This window comes from Mytilus galloprovincialis, chromosome 1 (genome assembly GCF_965363235.1).
Source record: "Mytilus galloprovincialis chromosome 1, xbMytGall1.hap1.1, whole genome shotgun sequence".
NCBI lineage: Eukaryota > Metazoa > Mollusca > Bivalvia > Mytilida > Mytilidae > Mytilus > Mytilus galloprovincialis.
Genome location: NC_134838.1, coordinates 51,536,825 through 51,553,136, shown reverse-complemented (window position 1 = coordinate 51,553,136; position 16,312 = coordinate 51,536,825). Strand labels below are relative to the sequence as shown.

General features: G+C 31.9%; 1 long non-coding RNA gene across 1 annotated transcript; it reads left to right on the top strand.

Moving 5' to 3' along the window:
• The first annotated feature begins 6,925 nt into the window (after positions 1-6,925).
• On the top strand, positions 6,926-13,814 carry LOC143077693 (uncharacterized). Its single transcript, XR_012978954.1, has 3 exons — positions 6,926-7,135; positions 10,411-10,500; positions 13,094-13,814. It is a non-coding gene; the product is annotated as an uncharacterized LOC143077693 (long non-coding RNA).
• The last annotated feature ends 2,498 nt before the right edge of the window (positions 13,815-16,312 follow it).

Here is a 16,312-nt window from a genome sequence, read left to right as displayed (position 1 = left end):
GGTATTTTCCCAAGTTATTTATATCATATATAAAGATCAATGTTAAAACTTTAGGCAATTATAATAACATATTCCATTATTCACTAGAATTTCAATATATTATACAAAATGCAGACAACAGAAACAATATATCTTTAAGCTTTTGAAGTTCTGACAGAGTTCAATTTGTGTTTTATTTCAATGTAAAAATACCTTGAAATCTTCGGACATATTGGAAATTATCATGATTATAACATTGATACAAAAAAATATATTGTTTCATACTTATTTTTTGTGTTGTTGGCTTGCTGTCTCATTTTACAGTTATACATACATCAATAATCTTCTTCTTTATTAAAAGTAAATATGGGATATTTTTATTTTTATAATCTGAAAACATTATATTTCTATCGAATAACTTATTACCAAGTTCACAAACACCAATGTGTTTGTCAGATACTTATTTTAAGACATGTATAAATGTTTCAGACCATATAAGTATTTGGACCGTACGTTTATGGTCCGAAACATATAAGTATACTCTTACAGTCCGACCATATGCATACAATCCGACCATTTGCGTATACCCGGTACTTGTACTGTCTAATACCAGAGCTCAACCAAACATGTATTTTTATTTCTACTGCAATTAAACTTTTTGTATTAATCTATTAAAGATTTCAGTTATGTTGATCTGTAATGTATATTTGTTTCTAATAAACTTGACCAACTTCTTAAAATTGGGCAGACTGTATGCGTAGTCTAAATACTCATATGTTCTGGAACATAAACATGATTAACAAGCATTCGACAGGATGTCATGCTAAAATCCCTTAATATTAGTACTAAATTTTGAGTATATATATGTAAATCCACAGGCTACTTACTGAAATTAAAGAGGATACAATTTAGAGGAAGGACTGGACAGATGAATGCACCAACACTATTAAAACAGAGCATAAACTTACCAAAAACAAGACGTTTTACATTTATCCTTCAGAAGCAGGAAAATTGAAAGTTTTTTTTTCTTTCTCTGCTGTCCATGGTATAAACTTTAAATTCATTCATGCAAAATATGAAAATCTGCAAAAGTAGGACCTTGAACCTCAGCTTATCCACATTTTGACTTTTGAGCTGCATATTTTTTTTTCTTTTCATCTTGCTGACAATCTACATGATCTAAACATAAAAAAATGATAAAAACATAATTCTAGATTAACTTTGTGTTTTTATTTTTGTTGAGACAAACAATTTTTCCCAGCTTAAAAGGAAAACATCATCACAAAAAAGGAGGTCATACTAACCTCCTAAATATTCAAACAAACCAAAATAATTACTTGATTAAGAGCTTGTCATAAATTAATAGCATTGATACTCTTATTTTTGAAGACCATATATATATATATATATGTCTTTTGCATACTTATATTCCTTTGTACAACAGTATGCATATTAAGATTGATTCCGAGGACTTAAATGTTAAATTAGCATGATTAATTTTACAGTTTCTCAGCTCCATGTGTACAATATGAGAGTATCTTGCAATACTGTATATTCTGATATTCAGAACATATTGTTAGGTTTTTATTAATGCAAATGAGAGCTGTATATCATTCTCATTTCTGAGACATATTTATGAGTGGAAGACCAGTGCCAAAATTTCCTCACTGCATTGAAGACCCATAGGTGACCTTCGGTCGTTGTCTGCTCTTTGGTTGTCACTTGTGTTGTTGTCTCTTTGACAAATTCCCAGTTTCTACTTCCCATTTTATAACATGTATGCAGATTTTTCGTAAATTACAATAATCAATCACGCAATTCTGTCCATTATTTATTTGTTATTGAAAATAAGCAAAAATAAATGCACAAAAAATTTAACATCAATTGTTAATAAAGGCTTCTTTAAAAATTCAAAACAGTTGCCTACACCGTTAATTTCCTTGTTTGATTTATTTCATATTTTTAAAGCCTTATAATAGCTAGCTAGATGGTATGCCTGGATGGATCCAGCCATTTTATAAAGGGGGTTCCCTGTTCACAACCCAAGATTTACGAGGGGTGGTTCCAACTATATGTTCCCATTCAAATGCATTGAGTGTCCAAAAAAAAGGAGGGGTTCCAAGTTGAACTACCAACCCCTAGAATCCTCCCCCTGTGATCCGGAATTTTTTTCACTTAACCACTGGGGATCTCAATCATTTAAAAGTTTTTCAAACATATGAGGGTGGGGGTGACCCCCCATGGACTCTCCCTATATTTCATTTGATGTGTTTTATTGTTCCATACAAGAATATATATGGTTTAGGGGTGGGGATCTTGACCGTTTACAAGATAATAGCACATTCTCAAATTGAACGGGACGGGGTGACCCCCAGGGACTTCCTTTTAATTTTAATTGATTTGTTTTATCGTTCCATTCAAGAATATATATGGTTTAGGGGTGGGGATCTGGACCGTTTACAAGATAATAGCACATTCTCAAATTGAACGGGGATGGGTGACCCCCAGGGACTAACCTTTAATTTAATTGATTTGTTTTATAGTCCCATTCAAGAATATATATTGTTTAGGGGTGGGGATCTAAACCGTTTACAAGATAATAGCACATTCTCAAATTGAATGGGGTGGGGTGACCCCCCAGGGACTTCCCTTTAATTTTAATTGATTCATTTTATTGTCCCATTCAAGAATATATATGGTTTAGGGGTGGGGATCTAAACCGTTTACAAGATAATAGCATATTATCAAATTGAAGGGGGTGGACTCACCCTCCCTTCCCCCCAAAATACCTGATCGCCACCCCCCCCCCCCCCCTTTTCCTCATTTCAATCACCCTGATATTATGATCTGATAGTTTTATCACTTACAATAGGAATTGGTTTAAATTCCACAATTAATTCTAGTCGGTCAAATATATGAATAAATTGATTTGATAAAGAAGGACAACAGTTTTCTATGGTTAATAGAACTTGATAGTTACTAATTTGGGAAGCTTTCAAATTCATAGCATGCCGGTGGCTGTGTTCAAAGTGCTGGGTTTTTTTTTATCACCCTCGTTGTTTGCGGACTAACGATTTAGGCCTGTGGTGGATAATAGTGTGCGTGCATTAATTTTCTATACCTTCTTAATATTTTCAAATACTGACGGCAAGTGTTGTAATGTATCAGTGTCTTATTTGAGACCAACGTGCTATTTACATGTGCGATCGAAAATGCAGGGGAACGAAACTTGTCAATTGTGTTTATTTTTAATCCAAAATAAAATAAGCCGCCGTTAAATTAATCTTGGGTTAATTCCTCAAATTGATGCAAGAGGCTTCTTTTTTTTAAAGCTATATTTTTAATGACTTACACTTTTTACCATTATTCTCTTTCTTTCACTATTCTTTATTCCTTTTTTTCTTTGCCCGTTATTCTCTATAATACCCTCTTATGATCTCTTATGTGGACTTTCGGTGGTTTATTTTTTTAGTTCTGTGATAAGTCAATATTTCATGCAGGTTCATGAAATAATGGTTTTATGCATATCAGCCAAGATTGTGCGTGGAATTTTAATAAACAAGTTATGTGAATTTGATTAAAATCGATGAACATGAATTTGACAGCTAGTGACCCTTTTACAGGTAAAATTCAATTAACAAATTCTGACCTACTGGCATTCAACACCAAATTACCTACTTGCTGTATATTGATAAATGTGATTGTAGGTCAATACCTCAACATCGTGAATACGCCATGTGAGGTGTTGGTTATGTGTGCTACGGGGTCACTGGTGGCGCCTTCAAAACAGAAAAAAAAATCCCAGTAAAAAAGTTTGGAATTTTGTTGTTGAAAATTTAAGTTGTAAATTCCTGAAAAATGTACTTCATTCCGTTCAACTGCTAACATGTAAGTTCGATACAAAAATAGGATAAAAAGCATCCGTAATCAGTAATTGAAGAGCAATGGGTAAAAAAAAAACTGAAGAAGAAAAGTAAAAAGTAAAAGAAAGTCGTTGAATTAATTATTTTACAATTGTTTAAATATATGAGAGAATGTTTTAGGCAAATTGTCTTTATTTACAAATAAATGTATTTAAATTCAGGAAATGATTTATTCTTCTGGCGGCTTCAAATATTTTTTTATCAATAACTTATACACAAGGAGACATTTTTTTACCTTTGACAGCATGAACCGCAGTTAATTAGCAAACACAAATTAAGACACAAAATTCGTTTACAAATAAATTTTATAGAAGGGGAAAAAAAGGGGGGGGGGGTAATACGCTCACATACTTCTAAAAAGATTTGCATATGAAAGCTGTCCAAAGATAATTTTTAATTATTTCCGGAGTTTTGAAAAAAGAATATATATATATAGAGTTTAATTTTCGACGTCTATACTGTTACAAAAAAAAGTGATTCTTTTTAAAGATTTGGTACTTCAGTTTCGACTCAAAATTTCTTTTTAAATTGTTAGATGGCAAACTATTTAGGATAAGATTGTATCTGTTCTTTAAGTATTTATGGTGATATTGGCGGCGAGTTTCATTATATTATAGCAAGGGCTTGTACACATTTTTTATTAAAGAATTTCAGCAATATAAATAGACGAAAGTAGGCAAACAATTATTAAGATCTCCAAGCGGGCCAAATTGTACATCGAAAAAGATCTATATTTCTAAACGTTTTTAAATGATATAACTTGAATAGAAAATTTCCCAACTATGTGAAGATTCTTTATATTTCTAAACGTCTTCGATTATTACATACCAAAGAAAAATTTATTTAGCATATTCATATAATTTTATATTTTTTTCCAAGTAAACTTTTTTTTGCAAAGTTTACTTCTATGTGTTTATAACCATCAACAGAGACACATTCTTTGCCATCACCAATCAGTCCTAATCATTAAAGATCAATTGACAAAATTCAAATGATGACTGGTATTGAAAATGATCATCGGTCATCCGTGACGTATTCTAAAATCCTAAATAACGGCGCATGTCGATAGATAGATAGTTTATTAATTATCGTCTCGCCATTTAAATTTCACCAAGGGGTTGAAGCAATGAAGGACTTTATAAAACCAAGGATGTGTATAGTTACTATACAAATCCTTGATAAAACCAGAGACATATAATACAATTATATTATATGTCTCTGATAAAACTATGTACATGTACTTATTAATATTTCTATAACAAATTATAAAAACGTTTAGTGTAAAAATCATCGATTTATATATAAATGTCTCTTTTTGCCTAAAATATATTTGCAGGTTTTGGCATTTTTGTAAATAACATTAATGTTTTGGCATCCCAATGCAAAACACAGGTGACAGCCGATTCAAACTTAAATAACTTCTTTAAAGTTGGTTTTATTTTATCAGAGACATATAATACATGCATTATATGTCTCAATACATGTATTTATGTCTCAAATTTTATCAAAACAAAAATTACAAGATTATGAAATAAGTTATGAATCGAATGAATACCCTCAACACTAAATACATGTCCTAAGTGACTTTTTATGTCTTGCGTGCACCGAGGAGATCCTTAACGGTTTTTAGACGTACCATTATTATTTATGCATATATTTGAAGCATTTTGTACTTTATAGGTATTTATATGTGTGTATCAGACAAAATGACTTCCCAATTAGCAGAGGCGGATTTAGGTTTTTTTCCAGCCCCACCCCACACACTAATCTTGGAAAATGGGAGATTATATAGGGAATCCCTGAAGCATGACTGGCAGGGACCCCCTCTTAGGCAGTCAATTGGTCCCCACTTATGAAAATTTCTGGATCTACCACTGCTTAGTTCTAGTTATCTAAGGTCCTAGTGTGAAATATAACCAATAGGAATTGGTCTTTTTAAACACTTTTACATAGGCCTACATGTATACGTTTTGTCAAGGGTTGGTTCATTACCGACCGTGCAAGGGCTGTATAGCCAGTCAAGGTCGTTAAAAACTTCCATTTGTTGGTTCATGCAATATTGAAATTATGATTACTCAATGCGCAGTTACTAGTTACTGAAGTTGATATTAGCTACTTTTCTTCTTTATTTCATATAATTGATTTTTTGATTTTTTTTCTTCGAAAAATTTGTGGTGTTGAAATAGGGAATAGACACAGATACCTAAGCACATTTAACAAAAGAAATTTTGTGTAATGTCATCAATCTGTATTACACGTAGACAGGATGTTCTCTAGAAACTTTACGTTATACACACCGGAGAGTACACGCACTGTCGTAATGAAAAATTGCTGTATGTTATAATTACCTGTAATCAGCTTTGCAACAAATCAGTTGACTGACCATGTCATTACAGTTCAAACAGATTTCCCTCAAATCAAAATGGAATATATATATATATATTCGTTTTTATATCTTTAAAATTTAAAACTTTAAAAAGTACACTTTGACAAAATTATGAAATATAACGAATTGAACAATTTAAAATAGTATTTTAACAAAGTTCAAGATATATAATTTTACAACGATCCTAAAAATATCCAAACAAACGATAAATCTAACGATATGAACCTACGCAGTTTTATATTATAAGACTGACACACACCAGTTTGCTAACTCAGTGAGCTGGGCCAGGGTGCTGGGTGAGGTGTTGGAACTTGATATACATGTATCATTAAGTTACAGTTCTGTTAAGATTTGACTGCCTTTTTACAGGGAATTTCTATTCTTACAGTTAGTATATACTGTTCCTGGCTTAAAATGATTCTCTGCTCAGCAACTGGTGCGTAATTAGCATTTTTTTCACGTGATTTTATTCAACTTGTAGTCTAGCAGTAAAAAACACAAATTAATGTATTTTTCAAATAGCTTTATTCAGCTTTAAATAATTATAGCGAAAAACAGCGAACATGGGAAAATGAAATGTTTTTAGTAGCCTCATTATTAAATCTCCCGGTGAGTGTGATCAAATAAAGAGGTTCTCCACTCCGTAATACTTGGAAAATCTTATCTGATTCAGGATCAATTCATCGGTTACACTCCCCTATCACCAGTGATTCTTTGTTTTTAGCTGACATTCTGAAAAAAGGTGTGTAAGTGTTGACTCGCAATTTGCATGATTAATAACAGATATCGACTCGTTACCCGGACTACTGCAAAAAACAATTATTCAGTTTACTGATTTAGATGGAAGGTAAACGGACAGAAAGTCGCAGGACAAAAAGTCACAGGACATGAAGTCACAAATTTGATAGGACAAAAAGTCACAAACAAATTGTTGACAATTGGTTTGAATATATATGAAAAAGATCTTGAAATATTTTCTTTTTATTACATATATTCATTTTCAATTTAAGGAAATTGCTCATAGAGCTTGATAAACACGATAAATGGAAATGTATTAGATTTTAATCTTGCAAAGGATATAATTATTTATGGGCAAATTGAAGCCATTTAAGTACATGAAGTACCAAGCCACTTTGAAATTTTGTTTTCATAACAATTATTTGATTATTATTGATATTTATTGAATAAATTTTAATTACTAAGTTGCTTCTTAAATAAAACTTCAAGAAAAATACAAAAAAAAGTGTTTTCTTGTTCAAAGAAAAATAATCTCTAAACTGAATTGTGACTTTTTGTCTGTGACTTGTTGACCGTGACTTTTTGTCCTGTGACTTTCTATCCTACATTCAGATTGAATAGGGGTTTGGTTGACCCTGTCTCCCTCTATCTGAGACTACTATCTCAGTGATGAACTTAATGTTTTATGTATTGTGCTTGTCATATATATATATGTTGGATAAAAGCTCTAGAGCTTATGTTGTATTGTATGTATAACCAACTTTAAATAAATCTTTTTTGTTAGCCCATAACAACTAACAAGTAAGATTTAGGTTTCTTCTTTTTGTAATACAAACAATTATTACACCTTGAAAGGATTTTTTTTTACTATGACGGCGTCCAAGAAAAAAGTTGAAATAACTAGACACTAACTTTATATTGGACCCTAGTAGCTTTATATGTGCTTGTGGTTGCAAATGTAAATGCATGGATGCCTGCTACACTGTAGAATACATAACAAGGAAGCTTTGCTTTGCTCTTCATGGAGTACGAACTCATCTTCATAATTAATAACCTTCCGCCAAGCAAGTGTAAGGGTCTTTGACAGTAACCAACACTTATCTCACGAGGCGTACCTAGTATGTCTTTTTAGGTATATTTATATTATATAAAAACATTTATTCGTCATTGTGCAAAGTGCTCCTTTGAAGGAGGAATTTTCTAAACCAGAACAGAACAGAATAGCCATACAAGACTTTATTATCATTTGGACTAATATTATGGCACATTTTGTCTTACCACAGGGATTTGTGTCAATTTATCTGGTTTTCTATCCTCTGACCTCATTTTCATGGTTCAGTGGTTATTGTTAAGGAAGCTGGCTTGTCATGTTTTTGATTTTTTGTCAGATTTTCGGAATCCTCTGGTTTTATCCATTTAAATGCCTTGAAAAAATTTGCCCGGTGACCCCCTTTTTTCTTTTTGAAATTCTTTAACATGTATAATGATAAGCCATCTGTAAAAGTCTTATAAAATTTTAATTACTTTTTAACATTTTTTTAGAACTTTAACTTGTCAATGATAAAGCTATGAAAAGTCAAGAGAGGATATTTTCCCGCCAAATTTTCAATGGCTCATATCTCGAAAACAAGCACGGTGACCTATATATTTTTTTTGCTTTTTGGATTCCTTTATAAATTACTTATCAATTTAAGCTAGTGTTTTGAAAAGTTAATTACTTTGAAACTGAGAAGCGAGCTCCCTTGTGTTTTGGTCGGGTTTTCTAATATTGTATGCAACATGTCAAGTATATTTGTTGTATGAAAATTTTTAGGGATGTACATGTTAGACTGGCATGTTTTATTCAATCTTGACCTCATTTTTATGGTTCATTGCATAATGTTACCTTTTTGTTTTTTTTGGCCAGTTTCTCTATTTTATTATTTTCAAATTAGCAAAAGGTCAACTAGGTGCATATGTCTGACTGAGAAGTTTCATCTTACTTTATTTTCATAGTACATAGGACAATAAAAAAAAAGAAGATGGGGTATGATTGGACAACTCCCCATGAGAGACCAAATGAAACAGAAATTAACAACTCAAGGTCATCCTACAGCCTTAACAATGAACAAATATAAAAAAGAAGATGTGGTATGATTGCCAATGAGACAACTGTCCACAAGAGACCAAAATGACTCAGACATTAACAACTAAATGTCGCCGTACAGCCTTCAACAATGAGCAAAGCCCATACCGCATAGTCAGATATAAAAGGCCCCGATAAGACAATGTAACACAACTCAAACGAGAAAACTAACGGCCTTATTTATATAAATAAATGAACGAAAAACAAATATGTAACACATAAACAAACAACAACCACTGAATTACAGCCTCCTGACTTGGAACAGGCACGTACATAAATAATGTGGCGGGGTTAAACATGTTAGCGGGATCCCAACCCTCCCCCTAACCTGCGACAGTGGTATAACAGTGCAACATAAGAATAAACTATAAAAATCAGTTGAAAAAGGCTTAACTCATCAGATGGACAAAAATACAAGTGGACGTGGCTGGGTACTTGTACATCCCTACACAAAAAGACACAATGAACAGATCTGACAGTACTCCCAGTTATACTGCATAGTCAGCTATAAAAGGTCCAGAAATGACAACGAAAACAATTCAAACCAGAAAACTAACAACCTAATTTATGTACAAAAAATGGAAAAACAGTTAAATGTTACACATAAACAAAGAACAATCACTTCATTATAGGCTCCTGACTTGGAACAGGCACATATATTATGAATGTGACAGGGTATAAGGAACTATGAAAATGTTTAGCTTTTGTGGTTTGGTTTATTTTCCAGATACTGTAAGCAATAAGATCACTTTATTTAGTGAACGGAATGATTGTAAGATGCACATGTCTGTCTGTCATATTTTATATGACCGTGACCTCATTTTCATTGGTCAATGAAACACTGCATTGTTTATCATAATTATGCTTAAAGTTACAGGTAGATTATATTTGTAGGATATGTAACAATTGTAAGGTGTGCATGTCTCTCTGGCAGATTCATAAAACCATGACCGCATTTTATGGTTCTTTGGTCAATGCTAAGTTTTCTTGGTTTTGTCATTTTATCAGATATTATAAGCATAGGTCTACTTGTTGTACGAAATGAATGCAAGGTGTCATATAAAAAAAGAAGATATCTGTTTGCCAAGGTTAATTTTACTAAGAACTCATTTTCATAAAACAATGATAATATTAAACAGCAAGAATGAGAATCAAGTCAAAGTTATATACAAATGAGGCAAAATTTTCAGTTGCCTACTTTTTATGTATTAGTAGTTATTTTTGTCATTAAATGATATTGTTTACCCTTTTATGTGTAGGGCAAGAATATTAAAGATATAAAAGGGAAACTATAAACAGAAGAAATTATCAACAAAAATAGATTTACAAAGGTCAACAAAGCCTAAATGGTAAGTCCACTGTTGAAAAAATTTTAGCCCTTGAGTAATGATTAAATATTTATTAAAATAAAATGTGGTACGATAAATGAGAAAACTATCCATCAGAGTTCAATTAAGTGGATGTTAGCATTGTAATTACTTATTAGAGGCCAATGATGACCTGTTAGTAATGAAAAAACTCATACCCTATACATGATATAGTAATCTATAAAAGACAACGCTAACAAAATTTGAAACAGCATCAATTCAAACTTCAAATATACCAGACTAATTTATAAAAAAACAAAATATTATGAAAAACAAAAATGACGGATATGAACCAACATCAACCACTGAACTATGTACAAGCTTCTGATATTGGACAGGCATAATATGGCTGGGTTGATATAAAAATAAGAAGCAGTCTGATTTCAAATAAGACTTTTCTCCAATAGAGATAAAATGACATTTAACAATGTTTAAGGAGGCTCGAGGGTACAAAATTATTAGTTTTTACCTTTTCATATGGTACAGAAATCATTCTAAAAAATCAATTTGTTTTGGCCCCAGACAACTTTTAAAATGTATATATCATTGAAAAAGCTCCAAATTATCTCCCTTTGGTGCAGAAATGCCATTTTTTGGCATGAGAATTGTAATATCTTTTTTAGCTCATCAGTGACCTATATTTTTTATTATCATTTTCAACTAACTTTACTTAAACTAAACTATAATTGTAAAATTTAAGCGATTTCTGTAATTAAGTTCTTTTTTCATTTCAAAATTACCTCTATTTCTCCTATTAGTTAAACAGAGAAAAAAGTACCTTTACAAAAATGTATATTTATGCTTCTTTCAAAGGCGGATTGTGAGTGTGATTGAATGGTGTCCCCATTTTTAGCTCACCTGGCCCAAAGGGCCAAGTGAGCTTTTCTCATCACTTGGTGTCCGGCGTCCGGCGTCGTCCGTCGTCGTTAACTTTTACAAAAATCTTCTCCTCTGAAACTAGTGGGCCAAATTGAACCAAACTTGACCACAATCATCATTGGGGTATCTAGTTTAAAAAATGTGTGGTGTTACCCGGTCAACTAAACAAGATGGCCGCCTCGGCTAAAAATAGAACATAGGGATAAAATGCAGTTTTTGGCTTATAACTCAAAAATCAAAGCATTTAGAACAAATCTGACATGGTTAAAATTGTTTATCAGGTCAAGATCTATCTGCCCTGAAATTTTCAGATGAATCAGACAACCCGTTGTTGGGTTGCTGCACCTGAATTGGTAATTTTGAGGAAATTTTGCTGTTTTTGGTTATTATCTTGAATATTATTATAGATAGAGATAAACTGTAAACAGCAATAATGTTCAGCAAAGTAAGATCTATAAATAAGTCAACATGACAAAAATGGTCAGTTGACCCGTTTAGGAGTTATTGCTCTTTATACTCAATTTTTAACCATTTTTCGTAAATTAATCTTTTACAAAAATCTTCTCCTCTGAAACTACTTAGCCAAATTAATCCAAACTTGGCCACAATCATCTTTGGGGTATCTTATTTAAAAATGTGTGGCGTGACCTGGTCAACCAACCAAGATGGCCGCCATGGCTAAAAATAGAACATAGAGGTAAAATACAGTTTTTGGCTTATAACTCAAAAACCAAAGCATTTAGAGCAAATCTGACATGGGGTAGAATTGTTAAACAGGTGAAGATCTATCTGCCCTGAAATTTTCAGATGAATAGGATAACCCGTAGTTGGGTTGCTGCCCCTGAATTAGTAATTTTAAGGACATTTTACTGTTTTTGGTTATTATCTTGAATATTATTATAGATAGAGATAAACAGTAAACAGCAATAATGTTCAGCAAAGTAAGATTTACAAATAAGTCAACATGACCTAAATGGTCAATTGACCCCTTAAGGAGTTATTGCCCTTTATAGTCAATTTTTAACAATTTTCATTAATTTGGTAAATTTATGTAAATTTTTACCAAATATAGTTCTTTGTTACTAATGGGCAAAGTTCATTATAGATATAATTGTAAGAAGCAAAATTGTTCAGTAAAGTAAGAACTTCAAACACATCACCATCACCAAAATACAATTTTGTCATGAATCCATTTGTGTCCTTTGTTTAATATGCACATAGACCAAGGTGAGCGACACAGGCTCTTTAGAGCCTCTAGTTTTAATTTAATTTTTCTATTTTTCTATAAAGTATAAGATAAAGTTCATTTATAGAAAAATATAGTGTAACCCTATATTACATGTATTAAGAAAAAAAATTGATTGAAACCTGTGAGCCCCCTTAATTTAACAAAAATAGTTCACTGTACAGCCTTTGACAATGAGCAAACGCTATACCGCACAGTGGTTTTAATAACAGCACAACATTTGAACAAATTGTAAAAATTTGTTGCAATGGGCTTAACTGAAAAGACTGCAACAAGGAACCAAACAATAACACTTAATATGTAAATCATAGACACAAAGCACTGAAATAAGAGTACTAACAATAGATATTTAAATGAAAGTTTATTAAAATGTTCATAAACATGATAAAATAGTCATTTTATTGCTGTATTTCTCTTCACTGATAATTTTTGAGTTTTGTGTATTTGTAGGTCAGACATCTCGGTTTTCATGGTCATCATTCAACAGATCAATACTGAACAGAAAACTTGGAAGATGATATTTTTCTCAACAGTGCGACTTTTTTTATTAATTTGAAATGGAATGTTTTTTTCTACATTTAATAGAAAAAGGAAATTTCAACATAATGACTATAAACAAAAAGGAGTCATATCATCACGATCATAGATCCTCAAGAACTTGACCATGTAAATGCAACAATGTAATTATCAATTGAAAGAAGGAACGAATGAAAAAAATATTAGTATGTTGTTGTCCAAATAAACCTGCTTTGTCTTCTCATTTGAATCGCTCCATCCAATAAAGATGTACCGAGGAGGATCTTTGAAGAACAGATTGAAAAATGTTTTGTCTATGAATTGCAGGAATATTCTAGTGGATGAAATAATTTATTGACTTGACTCTTATATAGTGGACTGAATAATTGTACATAGCAAGCAGCAAAAAAGAAAACTAAAACTTTAACACAAAAAGTGTTTAAATTATAAATTTGCAAATATAAGCATAATATTATGTACACCACAAAGGTATATAATTCAAATTGTTTGCATATTCAATCATGTATTGCAATGAAACTATAACAAAGAAAACCTTACTTCATGAAAAGAGTAAACTATTCAGTCAGAATATGAAATATTTTTTTCAGTTCTATTTTTCATTATAAAATAAACAAGACAAAGATTTCAAAACAATATTTTTCATTTATTTAAACATGTCATCATTTTGTTTCAGTGAAAGAACTTTACTCTTTGACCTTAAATTTTATTATACATTCCAAATTCAGAATTATAATCTTTATTGTCATATTAACAAATAAAAAACATGTTTGTGACAAAATGAAAAAAAATTTAATAAAATATAAAAAAACTTGTATACATTTAAAACTTTTTACTACCAAACAGCATTCATTGCAACATACACATACTGTATATTTATATCTATATATTTATAATTTGAATCCCATAGGATTTTATTTTGTCCCATGGGATATTAAAAATCCCATGGGATAATAATAATCCCATGGGATTTTTTTTGTCCCATGGGACAACAAATATCCCATGGGACAACAATTATCCCATGGGACCAAAAAAAATCCCATGGGATTTAACCAAAATCCCATGGGATAATGGTAAATCCCATGGGATTTTGCCCTGTCCCATGGGATATTGAAAATCCCATGTTTTTATAAATCAAATAGCAAAATAAATATAATAGTAACAGTAGAAAACTAATGAAATTATTGAATCCCATGTAATTCCGCACATTTTGGTTATATACATGACACTGTAGCTCTTATTTGAGGCGGCGGCGGATTTGCAAATGAGTGTTTTGCAAATTTAAAGTGTCCAGTGTTTATTTAATAAATTGATTTTTAAGCTTCTAAAAAGATTTTTAACATTTGAGATACCGTTTTCTTGCAAAATATAAAAATGAAAGTCCGTACAGTCAAAACACTGTTTCCCTGATGCAGCATATCACATCACTAATGAATCATTACAGTAAGTCAATATGCATTTTTGTCATAGCGAATATTTGACTTTAGTAATTACCAGGAGAGTTGTTCTTAATCAATTTTTTACAAGGGTTTACATCTATATTTCATAGACAATTACCGTAAATTATGGTTTACAGCTACTGGGTTGATGATGCTGATAGTGGGTGGTATCCCAAAGGGAACAATCCACCCACTAGTTTGAGCTCAATAAGTCACATGACTTCAATTAGCTTGTCTTTTATCTAGTTCATAACATTATATGTTGACCTAAATGTAAGGCTACAAATCCTAGAAAAATTAACATAAGACGATAATGGCTGTTCTGTTAAGACACTTTTTAGTTGTTATGCCTTATAATATTTTATATTTTTGGTTTCCCAAACTATTTGTCACGAGCGTACCTGGACATGTGTTTTAGTTATTTAATTGAACTAACTGATGAAGTTAAATGGTTGCAGCTGTAGCGATACTGTATGTTCTCTTTTAATTGAGTTACCATCCAATGATACATTTAATGTACAGCAAAAGCCATTGACTACAGTTATTTTTTTTAACACTATTATAACAAAGCCAATGTTTGAGATATTATTGTTTCTGGGAGACATAAATGATGCCCCCGCAGATGCAATTTGTTACTTTAAAATACACAAAGTTGAGCATGGGAGCACATACTACCATGGTTCACTGTATGAGGAGTTATCTGGAAACGCTATGCACCTCTTATGGAAGTATATACTTAAACAAGTCGAGTGCACACGCTGAAATGTTTCGACTTCTTTACTAATCATTGAATTTATGTTGACAGTCCTAAAAATAAAGCTTTACAACTGTCACATAAACCTTACATCAACCAAGAAAACTAAACATTGACCAATGAACCATAAAAATGAGGTCAAGGTCAGATTAACCATGCAAGGCAGACATGTACAGCTAACAATTCCTCCATACAATAAATATAGTTGACCTATTGCTTATAGTTTAAGAAAAACAGACCAAAACAAAAAACTTAACACTGAGCAATGAACCGTGAAAATGAGGTCAAGGTCAAATAAAGCCTGTGTGACTGACATATAGATCATAAAATATTTCCATACACCAAATATAGTTGACCTATAATTGCATATAGTGTTAGAAAAAAAGATCAAAACTCAAAAACTTAACTTTGACCATTGAACCATGAAAATGACGTCAAGGTCAGATGACACCTGCCAGTAAGACATGTACACCTTACAATCGTTCCATAAACCAAATATAGTAGACCTATTGCATACAGTATAAGGAAAACAGACCAAAACACAAAAACTTAACTATAACCGCTGAACCATGAAAATGAGGTCACGGTCAGATGACACCTGCCAGTTGGACATGTACACCTTACAGTCCATCCATACATCGAATATACTAGACATATTGCTTATAGTATCTGAGATATGGACTTGACCACCAAAACTTAACCTTGTTCACTGATCCATGAAATGAGGTCGAGGTTAATTGAAAACTGGCTGACAGTCATGAGGACCTTGCAAGGTACGCACATACAAAATATAGTTATCCTATTACTGAAGATAAGAGAGAATTTAACATTACAAAAAATCTTAACGTTTTTTTCAAGTAGTCACTGAACCATGAAAATGAGGTCAAGGACATTGGACATGTGACTGACGGAAACTTCGTAACATGAGGCCTTCAAAGTATG